Source organism: Haemorhous mexicanus, chromosome 23 (genome assembly GCF_027477595.1).
Source record: "Haemorhous mexicanus isolate bHaeMex1 chromosome 23, bHaeMex1.pri, whole genome shotgun sequence".
NCBI classification, from domain to species: Eukaryota; Metazoa; Chordata; class Aves; order Passeriformes; family Fringillidae; genus Haemorhous; species Haemorhous mexicanus.
The window spans coordinates 7,637,954-7,651,700 of NC_082363.1; the positions used below are offsets into that span (position 1 = coordinate 7,637,954).

A 13,747-nucleotide genomic window follows, 5' to 3' on the forward strand; every position below is an offset into this window, starting at 1 on the left:
CGGACCGGGCTGCTCCGCTGCTCCCGCGGGTTGGATCTGGGAAAAATTGTGATTTTGTTCTTTGAGCCTCCAGGCAGCCTGAGAGGGAGCTGCAGCACCGAGCGAGCGAATCGGTGCCGCGCGTCCTCTGGGTCTGAAGGCACACGGGGAGCCCTGCGCAGGCCAGTCCTTGCTTCTTGCAGGCAGCTTCTTTTTTCAAGTGTCCTTAATTTATTTTGGAGCTTTTCTTTCAAGATCTGTGGAAAAGCAATATAGGTCTGTTTTGGGTGGAAAATACCTTAAACCAACAAACACCAAAGATACTTGGATTAATACTGGAAATTGTGTGGGTTTGTACTTAAACGGAATTTATATGGGATTTTTCATACAGGTTATTTTATATTGATGTTGGTTATGTATGTTTGCTTATGTTCATTGTTAATGTGTTTCTTATAAATGATCCTGTAATTACTGTTTAAGGATCTCTTCCCTTTTGATTTCAGGGGGAGTAGTTTTTATGCTTTTCTCTCCAAATAAGGGTTCAGAGACAAGATATGCTTCCAATAAGATCCATGTTTTAAGTTTATGAGAGAGAAGAGTTCAAATACTGTTATGTGAGGAGCAGCACTTGTTGTATGTTATATTAATAAAGAGTATTTCCTAAGAGTTGTGCCTTCTGAAAGTATTTAAATTATGTTGATGCTTTTCTCGAAAGAAGATACAATTGAAAATCAGTTTTATAGTTGTTATTTTGTAACTTTTATACTTGAAAAGTTATTCTAAATGTCATCTTTAAATACTACCAGCACGATGAAAACAGTGCTGGAAATACAATTATGTGTTCCATTGCCCAGGTCCAGAGCGTGGGACTCCTCAGGAGCCCTGTGGTGGGCCCAGTGCAGGCTGAAACTGGCCTCAAGAGGGGCTTTTTGGGAGGGCTTCGCTGGGGTTTTTGGTGATGGATTTGGGTTTTTTGTTTTTTTTTTTTAATTATTAACATTATTTTAGGCTTTTTTTTTCTTTGTTTAAGAAGAAACCCCTCTCCTGTCGGTGAGTAGCAGCTGTGCCCGGTTCTGAAGGGCCGGGCACTGATCGCGCCCAGGTGAGCTGAGGGGCGGGCGCTGTGGGCGGTGCCCCTCGCGGCCCTCACCTTCCTCACCCTCACACCTGCAGCTCTGGGACCTGGACCCTGGCTCGCCGTCCCGGGGGGATCGGGAGCGTCCCCGCAAACTCTCGTGCTTGACCGGGGCTGTTTCTGGAGCAGCCCAGCACCCACCGGGCCGGGAAGGACTGAGCTGAGCGGTGACCCTGCCTTCCACGAGGTCAGTTCCACGAGCCGAGCTCCTCCCGTGAGGTTTGGGACCCGCTGCCCTCGGGTGCGGGGCTGTCTCGGGTGAGGTCCCAGCGAAGGCACGGGCAGAGCTGCTTTAATGTGCCTTGGGTAAAGATTGCTCCTGCCGGGATTGTTCCTCTGAGAAGTTAGAGGCTATAAAAGCGTGCGAAGTGAATTTCGCAGCCCGGGGTGTTTTCTGAGGGGCTGCGAGGCGCTCGGGCGGTTTTGGCTGTTGTGGTTCAGACCCAGGAATGTTTCGTCCCTCCGTGCTTTGTGTTGCGGTAGCGGCGATGGGCCGCAGGGCCCAGCCCAGGCAGGGGGAACACGACAATAAAGCGGTTTTTTTACGGATATTTGCGGCCATTTACAGCAGCTTGTCACTGGCCGGGCGCTGTCTGGCTGCGGAGCCTTTCCCGGGGCGGCTGCCGCTAGATGGGGCGTCCGTGCCGCATCCGCCGGGGACGGGCGTTCGTGGGGCCGAACGGGGCTCCCGTGAAATACCGGGGCTCCCTGCGAAACAGCGGGGCCCCTCTGGAAAACGGAACCGTAAATGCGCCTTGGAGCCAAAGAGAGGTTCTGAAAGGCAGCCCGCGGGGATGGGAGCGGTCAGAGCCGTCTGCACCTGCGGGCTCCTCCTGCCCCTCCAGCAGCATCCCCCGTCGCGCTGGGGTGGGGAATCCGCCCTGGGGCGAGGAGGATTTCATGGCATTCCTAACCAGAACTGTAGGGATGGCCATGGTTCAGCTATCTGTGGGTTTGGGTTGCAGACTGCCTGTTCTTCCTCCTCCAAGAGCACCAGCCTTGGCTTTCTGCTGGAGCAGGTTCGGATAACGAGCTGAGCAAACGGCTCAGTCTCCTACATGGGTGTTGTGATGCCGTTGCCACACAGGAGTTAATCACACTGCTGTCTGCCCTCTCCAGAGGCTGCTTCAGTTGTCAGTAGGGATGGTCTCTTACAAAGAATGATTCAGAGCATTTAGAGGAAGGCCCTGCTCTGAATCACCACTTGTAGGAGCATCATTCTTCATCAGTGATTTAAAAAGACAAAACAGTCTAAGAGCCTGGGAAGGCTGGCTACCTCTGCCAGCAAAGAGAGGTGCTGGGAATCCCCCTCGGGCTCACTCAGGCACCCTCAAGCTCCCTGCAGACCCTGCCTGGCTTCTGTGGCTGGGACAGAGAGCCGCAGCATGGGCTGCACTTAAACCAGGGCATGGCTCATGGTTTGCAGTTTCCTTGGCAGATCACAAGTGCTGGGGCCTCTCCTGAGTTCTGCCTCTCTCTGAAAGGCCAGGGTCCTTGCTGGTAAGATTCTCCCTGGGGTTTGTGACTGCGTTTAGAAAACCTGACCTCTGCTTATTTTTCTCCAAGTTATAGCAGTAGGACAACATTCTTATAGGTTTTATAAATAAACTCCAGCCCAGCACATCCCCTTGTGAACAGCAGAGAGGCTTTGGGCAGGATGAAGGAAGAAGAGCATTCCCCTTTCCCACCACTAGATATCAGACTGTCTAATTCTTCTCCTTTGTGTGGCCTCATGCCTGTCCTTCCTCTCCTTGGTTTTAGTGATTAACAGTGGTTTTACGTGTTATGTAGAGAAGCAGGACAATTATCTGCATGCTGCTGGGCTAGTGCAGATGTAAAAGACTTTTGCTCAAGCCCAAGCACGGTTCCGTGCTGATGTCTCTGGGCTGTCACTGGCTCTGGGAGGGGCCAGGTCGTTTGTGCCTTCCCCTTGTGCACTGCTCCCCTCTGTGGCCCGGGCTGTGCAGGCTCATCCCACCTGTGCTCACCTGGATTTCCGAGCACTGGCCAAGCTGGGTGTGGGGTTTGGCTTTGCCCTGGCTTTCAGCAACACCAGCATTCCCAAGATATTTCCTCCTTTCCACTTTTATCCAGGTGGTTGGCTGATACAGCACAGCCATGGTTATGTGCTGGGTGAAGCTGGGAATATTTTCTCTGCCTTGGAAGCTGAGGTGCTGGATGTTTTTGGTAGCTTGCTTGACTTTTCTGTCCCCTATCAGTGCTTCTGCCCCAACTTCTTGATGTTTCTTCATATCCACCCTTTTAATCTCTCAGCCTTGTGTTGGAGACTGAAGAGATAAGGGTGTGAGCAATGAAGAGTCCTGCAAAACATAAAATTTGTGTCACAATTTGCCAGCGTGGGGTGAGTTGGGAGAGCTGTGAATAGAGAGCTGTAGACAAGAGGATCTGCTGGCTTTCTTCAATAGAGAGATGTGACTCAGAGCCCTTATTCCTTAAACAATCACATGGGCATAGAGTGGTGCAAACACCTGTTTGGATTGCAGCATGCCATAGATGGAGCTCAGGCAGCCTGCAGAATGGTCCTCAGGGGCTCCTTGAAGCAGCAAATCTGAACTTTTGAGGACAAGGGAGTTACAAACTTTTCCTTGAAGGCTCCAATGGAGGCACCTGCGGAGCAGGGTCTGGTGTGAGCCGTTCCTGGTACCCTGTGGCCCTCGGAGCCTGGGAGCTGCACTGCTGCTGGGTTTCCCCTCCCGCCGAGGCTCTCCGGCCGCCCAGCTCCCTACCCGGTTTCCCGTCAAGAGCTGAGCATTTCTCATCGAGAATGTGGCCTGTGGTGAGGGGGTGGGAAGGGAAGAGGGGGTGGGGTGAGTGCAGGGGGAGCTGGGGCTACTGCAGTTTCATGCCTCAATCTGTATTCTCTCTCTTCTCTGCATGGCTTCCTGTTTTTTCACACCACTGCTCTTAGAAACAACAAGCTGCAAGAGAGCAGGACAGGGCTGGCGGTTGGTGGCCTGGAAGAAACCCCTGGAAACACCTGCAAAAGTTTGGGTGCAGGCTCTGGAAAAGGCAGGGCGTGTTTGTGTGCTCCCCAGGTGTGATCCTGTCCCACAGAGGAGGCTCTGAGGAGGGAGCGCTGTGCTGTCTGTGTGCTCCCCATGAAAGCCCTGCTCAGTGCTGTGCAGCAGCAGAACTATCCATTCATTCTCTTCTCTGAGCTGTTTTCCTCAGCTGCTCTCAAATGGACAAATCCAGGATTTGTCCTGTTCTTAGGGGTCTTGTGATAACCAGTCAGGGGTACTCAGCATCAGGAAAATGCTGAATGTTGAACCACCAGTGCTGCTTCCTGCAGAATCTGGGGTTTGATGCTTGGAAAGCCACCGTGCAGTCTAGGTTTGTCAAGTGTGGGAAATGAGGAAGGATCTGGTTTGAAGAGCACCATGACCCTGGGCAGCTTGCACAGCCCGACAAGAGGGAACTCTCAGGGAAGTGGTTCCCAAACTGAGAGCCAGGGTCAATTAATATCTGAAAATTCACAAAGAACTGAAGATTCTTGTGACTTCTGTTTTTGGGGGCCTGAAGGATTCCTAAAACACCCAGAAGTTGCAGTAGGAACTGTGCTGTCAGTGTAATTTCTGTATTTACTGCCATGTGTCCTCCCTGCTGTTTTGAGAGGGGGGAAATGGCTTGTTTGACCATAAGTAAATGGCAAAATGTGGAGAAAGGTGTCTAAACTCTGTCATTCAGCTTCATAGGTGAATAACTGGAAGGGTTGAGGGAGCTGCTGTGTCACGTCACAAGAGCTGTGCCCTTGTTCAATGCTACACGTTAGAGAGGCAGCAGGAGCCCTGAGCTCTAGCCAGTGTGATCAGTGAAGAATGGGAGATTGTTTTTAATCTGAAATCGCTGTGCTGCTGCCTCATCTGCCAGCGAGTCAAAGATCAATTCTCCAGAAGCAGCATGTTTTGAGGATGGAGCTCCATGGCCCCGGATGCTTTGGCTCAGGGCATGAGACAATTGGTGTTCCTGAGATGCAATTTCTGCCGCTGACATCAGGGCTTCGGTCTGCGGCACGTTGCTAAGTGACTCCCAAAGCTGCTCCTCTGGCTAATGACCACTGAGCCCAGGGAAAGGTAAACAAGGATTAGGTTGCACAGCCTTGTTCTGGCACCCTGCTCTCAGCAGGAGGAGGGTGGGCAGCCAAGGAGCACAGCTGCTGCAGGAGGTCCCTGCCTGCCAAATACTGCTGAAGGAAGGAGATGAAAAATGGGGAAGATTGCAGCAATTATTGAGCCTTGTAAAAATAATTAGTCAGACAACAGCAGGCAAATGGGCCGGGAGGAGAGGGGAAAACAGCTGCCAAAGCAGAGAAAGAGAGGACTTTGCTGGGGATGGGAAGGATGGGGAACTGGGTGAGATCCCCCTTTAATCAGTATCTGGGGTGAGATGAAATAATAATGAATGAGCTTTGCATGCACATAGCAGCAGGACAAGGAGGGAGGGGACATCCCCTCACTGAAGCTGCTTCCACCAGAGGCTCCTGCAAGTTGAGTGCCATTTTTGTGGCTTTTCAGCACTTACCAGTGGTGTCAGGCACGGCCAGTGACACTCAAAGAAGTGAGCACAGCTTCTGTAACTGTCAGGAGGGGCTGCCTGACTTATCCGTGTAGGAATTGGTGCCAGGGCTGTAAGGGAACTGCACAGAATGTTGGTTAGTCCAGGATTCTGAATGATGGGAATACATTTCCATTAGGATTCCTTTTTCTCCTTCATTCTACAGTTCCTTCCAGAGCCACCAGCAGGCTCATGAATGATTTTTGCACCGTAATGCTGTGGTCTCTGATCTGTGGGCAGAGCTGTCTGCTGTGACACAAGGATGCAGTTAATAAGATTTGACAGTGAGTCTCTACCGTGTGCTAAATGTCACTTGGTTGTTGGTGATTTCGTGGTGACACTCATTCATGTCTTCCAGATTAATTCCAAGAGTTCTTGTCCTCCTGGTTCTGTTTCCCATGATGAGTCCTCCCAGCACCTCTGTCTAGAACTTAGCAGGAATCCCCTCCTTGCTCTCTAAGCTCTTGCAGAGAGATTTTTCTGCATTACCTAAGCAAATCCTTTTGGGCTTTATAAACCTGTGGTGCACACAGACAGCCCAGAAGCTCCAACTGCCCTGTGTGTTAGAGGAAACAGCCTGTCACTTGGCTGTTCTTTGTCCTCCCACCAGAAATTTTTCTTCAGTTAAGGCAACCAGCCAAAGAGGGGAGGGAAAAGGCAGCGCTGGGAGAAGCCCCTTTGCAGGGAGCAATCTGCAGAGCTGCTGCTGCTGTGCTCCTCTCCTGGGGAGAGCCAGCTGCACTTGTGGAGTAGAGGGTGATTCACTCACCCATAAGATCTAACAGATAATCTTAACCGAGGTAAACAAGTACCAGCCTAAATTACTACTAGAGAGTTCAGCTGCCTCTCTGTAATGGAAGGTTTCAGGGAAATTTTGGGGGAATTTGTGCTCATGCAATCAGAGCTGCTGACTTCTCCTTCAGAGCAGAGAAAAACATTGTATTCAGAATCAGTTATGCTGCTGGCTGGGTTTTTTATGGCCTCTTCCTCTATTTTTGTGACATAAGAGAAGCAGTGTGACTGGATTTAATTTTCTGCTGTACGACTGATCCCAAGGCAATCAGTGGGGAGCACTGCTGGACGATTCTCAGTCTCCTGCCAGTGGAAGGAGGCCACTTTTCCCTGGACCAGTTTGCTGGGCTCCCTCAGTCCTAGCTAATTCACATGAGGGCAGGACATGTGCTTACCAACAGCAGCTTGCACCTACGAGGTCTCCAAGGTACAGCCAAGGTAACAGGCACAACCACCTGGTGATGGCTGGAAACACCGAACATCAAAGGTGATAAAAAGTTAATCAAGGTTTGATTGTGCTGCGGCTGGTCACTGCTGCCCAAAGGGGCTGAAGGGCACTGGAGGGACTTTGCTCTGTCAGCTCTCTCCCGTGCAAGTTTGTTGGGTGTTGTCATCTTGGTTTTTTTGCAACTTAGCAGGATTTCGTGTGCTATTTTTTGTCATTTGTAAGTTGAGTAGATGCTTGGCTGCCTTTCCTCCTGTGGTCAGCTGGAACCCCACAAAAGAGGTTCAGGAAGAGGAGAAAGGGAAAATGCACTGGTGCTGTGGACTGAGCAATTCCCAGCCTGAGATAAATCTGTTATCACCAAACATCCCGCCGTGCCCGTTGTCAGAGATAAGGGAAGACAAAGATTCGGTAAAGACGAGAGCCCTGGGGGACAAGAGCTCAGCCACGCTGGGAAATGAGATCAGATGCCTGTATTTGTATTTTGCCAAGAGGAGGGATGCACATTTCAAACCCCTGCGGGCTTTTGCTGGTTCTGATTCAGCAGTGAAAACAAGAGGTTTGGAGGGGTTTGTAATTTGGTAATCTGAGGGATCTGTTCAAATCTCCAGGTTTGCCCTGTGCATCCTTACAGTGGCAGAGCTGTGTCTGAGGAGCAGCCAGTGGTGCTGGTGTCTGTCCTCCCTGCGGCTCCCCAGGCAGGGAGCACACAGCGCGAGCAGCAGCAATCGATGAAGCTTTGAAGGACAAGGAGAGCGGTAAATAAATAATGTGCAGGGAGGAGCAGTCAGGGCATGGCCCGTTAGCAGGGCATGGGCTGTAAGTGGGGGCAGTGAAAGCCCTCTGGAGCTCTGTGCTTTGAATTTGTCTGGCTCCAGGGGCGGGAGCCAAGAGACAAGGGTGACAGACTGGGAAATGGCACAGGGAGAGGAATCTTTCTGGTAAAGGAGAAGTCCGAGGAGGGGAAGAATGTATTTTTAGTGTCAAAGGGCTTCTGAAATGTTTCTGTTTCTGCCACCGAAGGAATCACATGTGTAGTCAGTAGTTGTATTTCTGTTCGTATTGTGGTTGGGGGCTGCTGAGGCTGGGGAGGAATGTCTTTCAAGGCAAACTCTTCTCTGGAGGGGTGAGTGAGCACCTCGGCTCCCCAGAGCTCCCCAAAGCACAGGGGTGTGTGGTCATTCCATTCCCAAAGGCACTAAGGGTGGCTTGGCAGAAATGCTGTGCTGTCCAGAGCAGCACACACCTGTGCAGCTGGTGCTCATGGAAAGAAAGAGGATGTAAAGGTTCCATTACATTTTCCCATTAAAAGCTAATTCAGAAAGCCAAAGCTGTGCTCAGTGCCCTCCTTTTTGCCAGGGCTGGCACTTGGTTCTGCTCTGTTGGCACCTCAGCATCCTTCCCCTCGTGCCTGTGAGCTCTGGGCTGTCACTGCCCTCTCCTCGCCCTGCCATTCTGTCACTTTAGCCAGCAGACTCTGTTCTGTGCCTCTGCCCATGGCCTTTAAAGAAGAGCAAACTGAAAATCTGGCTCCTGACTGCAGCTAGTTTGCAGCAGCTGCTCAAAACACCATACAGAAAGTGGCTGGGAGGAAGGAAATGAGAGGTTGAGTTTTTTCCTGTTGCAGGTAGCAAGGAAATAAAATAGGAAATTCAATGCAAAGTTATCATCTTGCTGAACCCCCAGCACCACAGGCTGCAGGTGCTTCATGGTTGCTTTTGTCTGATGGTTTGTTCCTCTTTGTGCCAGGGTAAATTCTGGATTTCAGGTCCATGTGGTGCTGCCGAGCAGCTCCCAGCAGAGACCCTTTGGAAAAGGGACACCCAGGCAGTGGGGAGAACACTGAGCTGGAACACCAGGGGAGCTGCTGTGAGCAGACCCTGGCTATTGGGGCCTGGTGAAAATGGACCTGTACTAAATTCACTCCAACATCTTGACAACTTTCCAGCCCAGTGAATGAGAGGTTGCATGGGCAAAGGTGCCCGAGCTCTGTCATTTGTGTTGCCTTGCTGCCATTCTGGGAAAATGGAAAAATCACTTGGGTGCTCAGGCCCCTCCTGCTGCTGAGGGGAGAGCCACCCTCACTCAGACCCAGCTGCTGCCGTGGTTTTAATGGTTATTCTTTCCTAACAAACCACGGAGCTTTTTACTTTACTTTTTGAGCCAGGCTCGCCCTTGTAGCACATAATCCAAGTGTTGAACATAGCCAGGACTTGTCCTGCAGTTTCCCAGTCCTGGTTCTGTTTAGGCTGGCCGGACTCTTCCCTTCTGTGAAATACATCTTCTCTTCTTTGTAAATGTTTTTAAAGACTTAACGAAAACAAACATTATCTATTTCTAGACCAAAATTTGAGGGCAAAAGTTTTGCGCTTTCCTGCTATTGAAAAGAATTTGTTTTTTCTTCATCACTGTTCCCATGGTAAAAGTTGTTACCTCCAGCTATGTAAATGAGTCTTCATCAATATGTCTCAGGTGGAAATTCCCCTTTTTGCAAATGGAAATTTTCCTGTGGTAACAGTAAAAATCATTTTCTTTCAGCTAGAGCCATCTCTCATTTTAGAAGAAAAGAAGAGAAATTCCATTCACATTCCTTTTCTCCTTGTTGTCACTGGTGACTCATGCAATGGCCTTTGCTACTTATTTCTGACTCTTAAGTGATTTTTCAGGTGGCTGCTTAAAAATTCTTAAGGCATTTGTCACTGGCATCTGTCTCACTTGGTAACACAATACATATATTCTGATTTTTATGCAGAGAGTGCATTCGTTTGGGTTCTGAATGTTGCTTAGTTTGGAATACACATTTTAGATGTCAAAGCTAAACAAACAAAAACCACTGAAATACAACAAACTCTTGAGTTTGTGCAAAATATTTAGCACAGGCAGGCACCTGCATCTGTCTTCAGGGTGCAGCCAGCCACCCACACACGAGCCTGCAAGATCCGGTCTTACTGGAAACAATTAATAAAGACCCCCAAAATTCCCAAACGGGATGAAGGGCTTTCTTTTTAGCACCGTGACTTTATCACTGAAGTCTGGTTTTGTGAACTTGAGCTGTGCTTCTGAGTGTGGGAAGACTGGGTGCTGCTTTCCTTCTGGTGGCAAAGAAAAGGATCCAGAATCCCCTAACAGTAATTTCAAGAATAAATAGCGTGGTTTAGTTAAATAGGCAGTTACAATTCATAATGGAAATGTGTGGTTTTAAAGATCACTCACTTGTATTGCAAAAAAAGAAAATAACAAGGGAAAGGAAAGTTGTTTGTCTCTCCTGAAGAATGGATAATCAGAAAAGGGATGGAGCTTCTGGCCTCTGTGTTTGACAATTTTTAGTTTTGTATCAAAACCCACCTTCAACAGAAGTGAGCCTTTGAGTGGCATTCCCTGAGAGGGGGAAGTGCTGTGTTTGTGTTGCAGGCATGCTCTAAGTGATAAGATTGGTGTGTTGTGACATTGCTGCTCTGAGCCGTACAGCTCCACCAGCTGAAGGCCTCGGCTGGGTTGTACAAACAGCAAAGCTCCCCGGAATGCCCTGTGGAACACCAAGGAGCATTCCCAATGTTCTGCATGCAGGAAAAACAGCAAAAGCTGTGCCAGTGGCACCATGTGAGGAGCAGGACACGAGCCCCTTACCTGCCCTCCAAAACCCTGGGTCTCCACAGCAGCCTGTGCAACTTTGCTGGGCGTTTTTGCTTATTTGTGGGGTGTGTTCCCCAAACAACTTTCTCATACGTTTTTGCAGTCAGTAACTCCCAGTATCCCTGACGGAGCTGTACCTCACGTTCCTTGCAGGGCTGGGCCAGCAGCCTCTCCTCCTGCTTTGGTTTGGTTGTACCTTCTGCTCTGTTTTGGGGATGATGTGCTGCTCACAGCACCCACCATCCACAGAACCTGCCTTTTGCCTCAGCACTAAACTCTGGCTTGGGCAGAGGGGGTAACACAGAAATTCTGATGAAGAAACAACAAGGAGGTACCAAACACACCCTCATTTTGGTAGCTCTGAGGCAGAGCTGCCTCCTGAGATTGTTCTGCTGTGGCCAGGAGGGAACCTGGGCTGCCACTGCAGCCGACTCAGGTCCTGCCTTGTTACAGCTTTGCTCTGCCAACGTTTATGGGGAACCAGAGAGGAACGCGTTGTTCTCAAGTCCACAGTATCCTTCAGCTAAATACATAGTCACACAAATAAAACAGATTTTTATCTGGGCAAGGACACCAAATTAGGCCACTTTGGCCTTCAGCAAGAGGGCTGAGTATCTTGGTCGTCATTCTCCCTTCTCTCTGTCATTTTGGGGTCACAAGATTGACACCGTTTCAGAGGCTTTTCAAACAAACAGGCTGCTCAGGTCCTTGAATCCCACCCCTAATACTTCACCATCAGCTCCCCACAGCTTGTGAAAAGGTTGTTTTAATGGCATTTTGGTTTGAATGCATGGTCATCAAAGAGAAAACCGTGCTGACGCTTTGTTGTGGTTTTAGTCTCTAAAATCTCTCTTGTGGCAACATCAACAAGTAAACTGTGGCCTTGTTCCTGAAAGAAAAACTCATGTTATAACCACGGTGTCCTCAGCTGTCCCAAAGGCTGAGCTGTGTCACGTTTGTCGTCAGGGCAGTGTCCTCCTGAGCAGGTTGTTGGAGTGTAGATGGAGAGGAGAGGGAGCAGCGCTGGTTTGGGGGTGGGTGAAGGATGTCTGTGTGTCAGGATGTGACAAACTAGGGGTGTATGGTGTGGCCAGTCCAGGGAGCAGAGCTGGGGGCTCAGGGGAATGCCCTTGGCCCTGTTCCTGTGCTCTGAGAGGTGCAGTTACAATTGTTAGTGCAGTTTATCCTAATGTTCCTTGACATGCATGTTGCCCTCTTGCAAGAGGACCTGGGTACCCCAAATATATATGCATGTGTGTTTAAATAAATCTCCAAAGCCTGTAGCAGTGTAGTATTATTCTATAGCACTGAGAGCTTTTGTGTAACATGCAAAACCAAAGAGTGACCTTCAAATGTTGCAGCAGTTTGGCTTGGCCAGAGGATTTGGTGTGGCCCGTGGCTGTGCGCAGGCAGGTGAGCCCTGAGAACCAGCTCTGACAGCCAGTGTGGATCAGGGCTGCACTTTGGGTGGCTGTGATCCTATTTCAGGTCTTGTTGCAAAAAAAGCAAACGAGAACCCCATCTTTTGAGTTTTAAACACAAGCAGCTCCCAGCCGTGTGTGCAGCCCGGCGCGGTTTCCCCGCTGAGCAGTGTGAACCCTGAGCAGTGCTAACCACATGGAGCAGAGAGCCTCAACACTCCTCAGGCTGCTCGGGCTTCCTGTTTGCTTCCTGGGGCAATGAAATGCAGCGACTTGGGTTTGTTTGTTTGTCTGTCTGTCTGTCTGTCCCATGCTGGTGAAGGATGAGGGAGACTCTTCTGGCCCCGTCTGGAAGCAGGGAATGATACACCTCCAGAAATGTCACTGTTCACCACATCTGCCAACACCTCTGTGGCTTGGGACCCAGGAGGGCAGCCAGGGTGTTTGTGTCTCTGGGTGGAAGCATTCTTGCTGGGTGATCCTGGAAATACCAAGCTGGGGGGGTTCTGTGTCTCGTTGTCATCCTCCCTCCTGCTGTTTCTCCTGTAAAAGCTGACCACATCTCATCGCTGGGTAAATTCCCTGAGTGTGGGACAGTGGTGACTGCTAGGCTGGGCTCTGCATCGTTCCCCAAGCAGGACAAGGCCCCCCAGACTCAGCAGCAGTGTGGAATTGTGTGAATCTGCAGATTCACCAGATTAAGTGGCACAGAGCACATGCCCACAGGCAGCAGGAGAGCTTGAGAGGTGAGAACACAAAATTAACCTTGCAGAGTCTTATGAACAATCTGGGTGAATGCACACCAGACTGGCATGGAAATGGATGTTGTGATCTGGCGTGCCTTGCATGTCCCTCGTGTTGGGTGCATTTGAAATAATTCCACTTGCCCTTCTTAGCAGTGTTCTCTTCCAATGCATTAGCCCTGTTTGGTTCTCAATAACACAGAAGAAAAACTAAGTAACCCTCCCTTCTGTTCTTCCTGGAGGTCTCAGATCTTAATCTTAGCAGGTTGCAGATATTTTTTCTGACTGAGTTCCTTTTTCCCTTCCCTTCAGCTTCTGATGTCCAATTTCTCACAGGCCATGTGGGCAAATGCCCTGTTGGTGTTCAGTACAGCTGTACATGTGAAACTTGGAGATGATGAATAGAAAAGCTGTTGAAAAGGAAAAAAAAAATACAGAACAGAAACCAGAATTCCTGTAAACAGTCTGTTAAAAATATCTTCAACACATGTCAGGGCCGATGATTTAAAATAGACAATTTCTGAGCGTTATAAGGTCACATGGAGACACGATAGTAGATTCAAATGGAGTTGAACAATGAATGTTTCAACAGTCACATCTTGTACTGTTGGCAAGATATCTGCGTTGCCAGCTAGTAATGTTCAGGGAAAAAAAATGAGTCAGATTTCAAGAATAATGAGCTTTTCTTGGACGATAACGTAGAGGGGGAAAAAAGAGAATTTATACATTAATCACGTGTCTCAGCAAAAGCTTTAGGAAAAATGGTGATTCTGGGAGTCATAAAACTGCAGGACCAGTCGAGGTGACGCAGCAGCACAAACCATGCACTGTACCATGGCTTTTTGTTTCTGTGTGTGGCAGTGAAATAATTAAAATCACAAATCCACATTCCCAATATTTTCTCATTTGTGACCCAAAGTACTGCGGGCATTTCAGAGGAGATGTGTGAAAAGAGAGAGACTTTTCAGATGAGCACATGGTCTTTGAGTATCTAATTGCTGCTGAAAATTTAATGAGACAGAGA

General features: G+C 49.3%; 1 protein-coding gene across 3 annotated transcripts in view; it reads left to right on the top strand.

Moving 5' to 3' along the window:
- Positions 1 to 1,231: 1,231 nt before the first annotated feature.
- PIK3CD (phosphatidylinositol-4,5-bisphosphate 3-kinase catalytic subunit delta) overlaps positions 1,232 to 13,747 on the top strand; it is a 37,545-nt gene continuing 25,029 nt past the window's right edge. The window contains exon 1 of one of the 3 annotated variants that reach the window (XM_059866732.1): positions 1,232 to 1,301. The gene's annotated coding sequence lies outside the window, so the exon portion shown is untranslated. Of the gene's footprint in view, positions 1,302 to 3,839; positions 3,912 to 6,757; positions 6,969 to 13,747 lie in introns of those variants that run through there. The other 2 variants (XM_059866730.1, XM_059866729.1) reach the window with 2 other exon arrangements.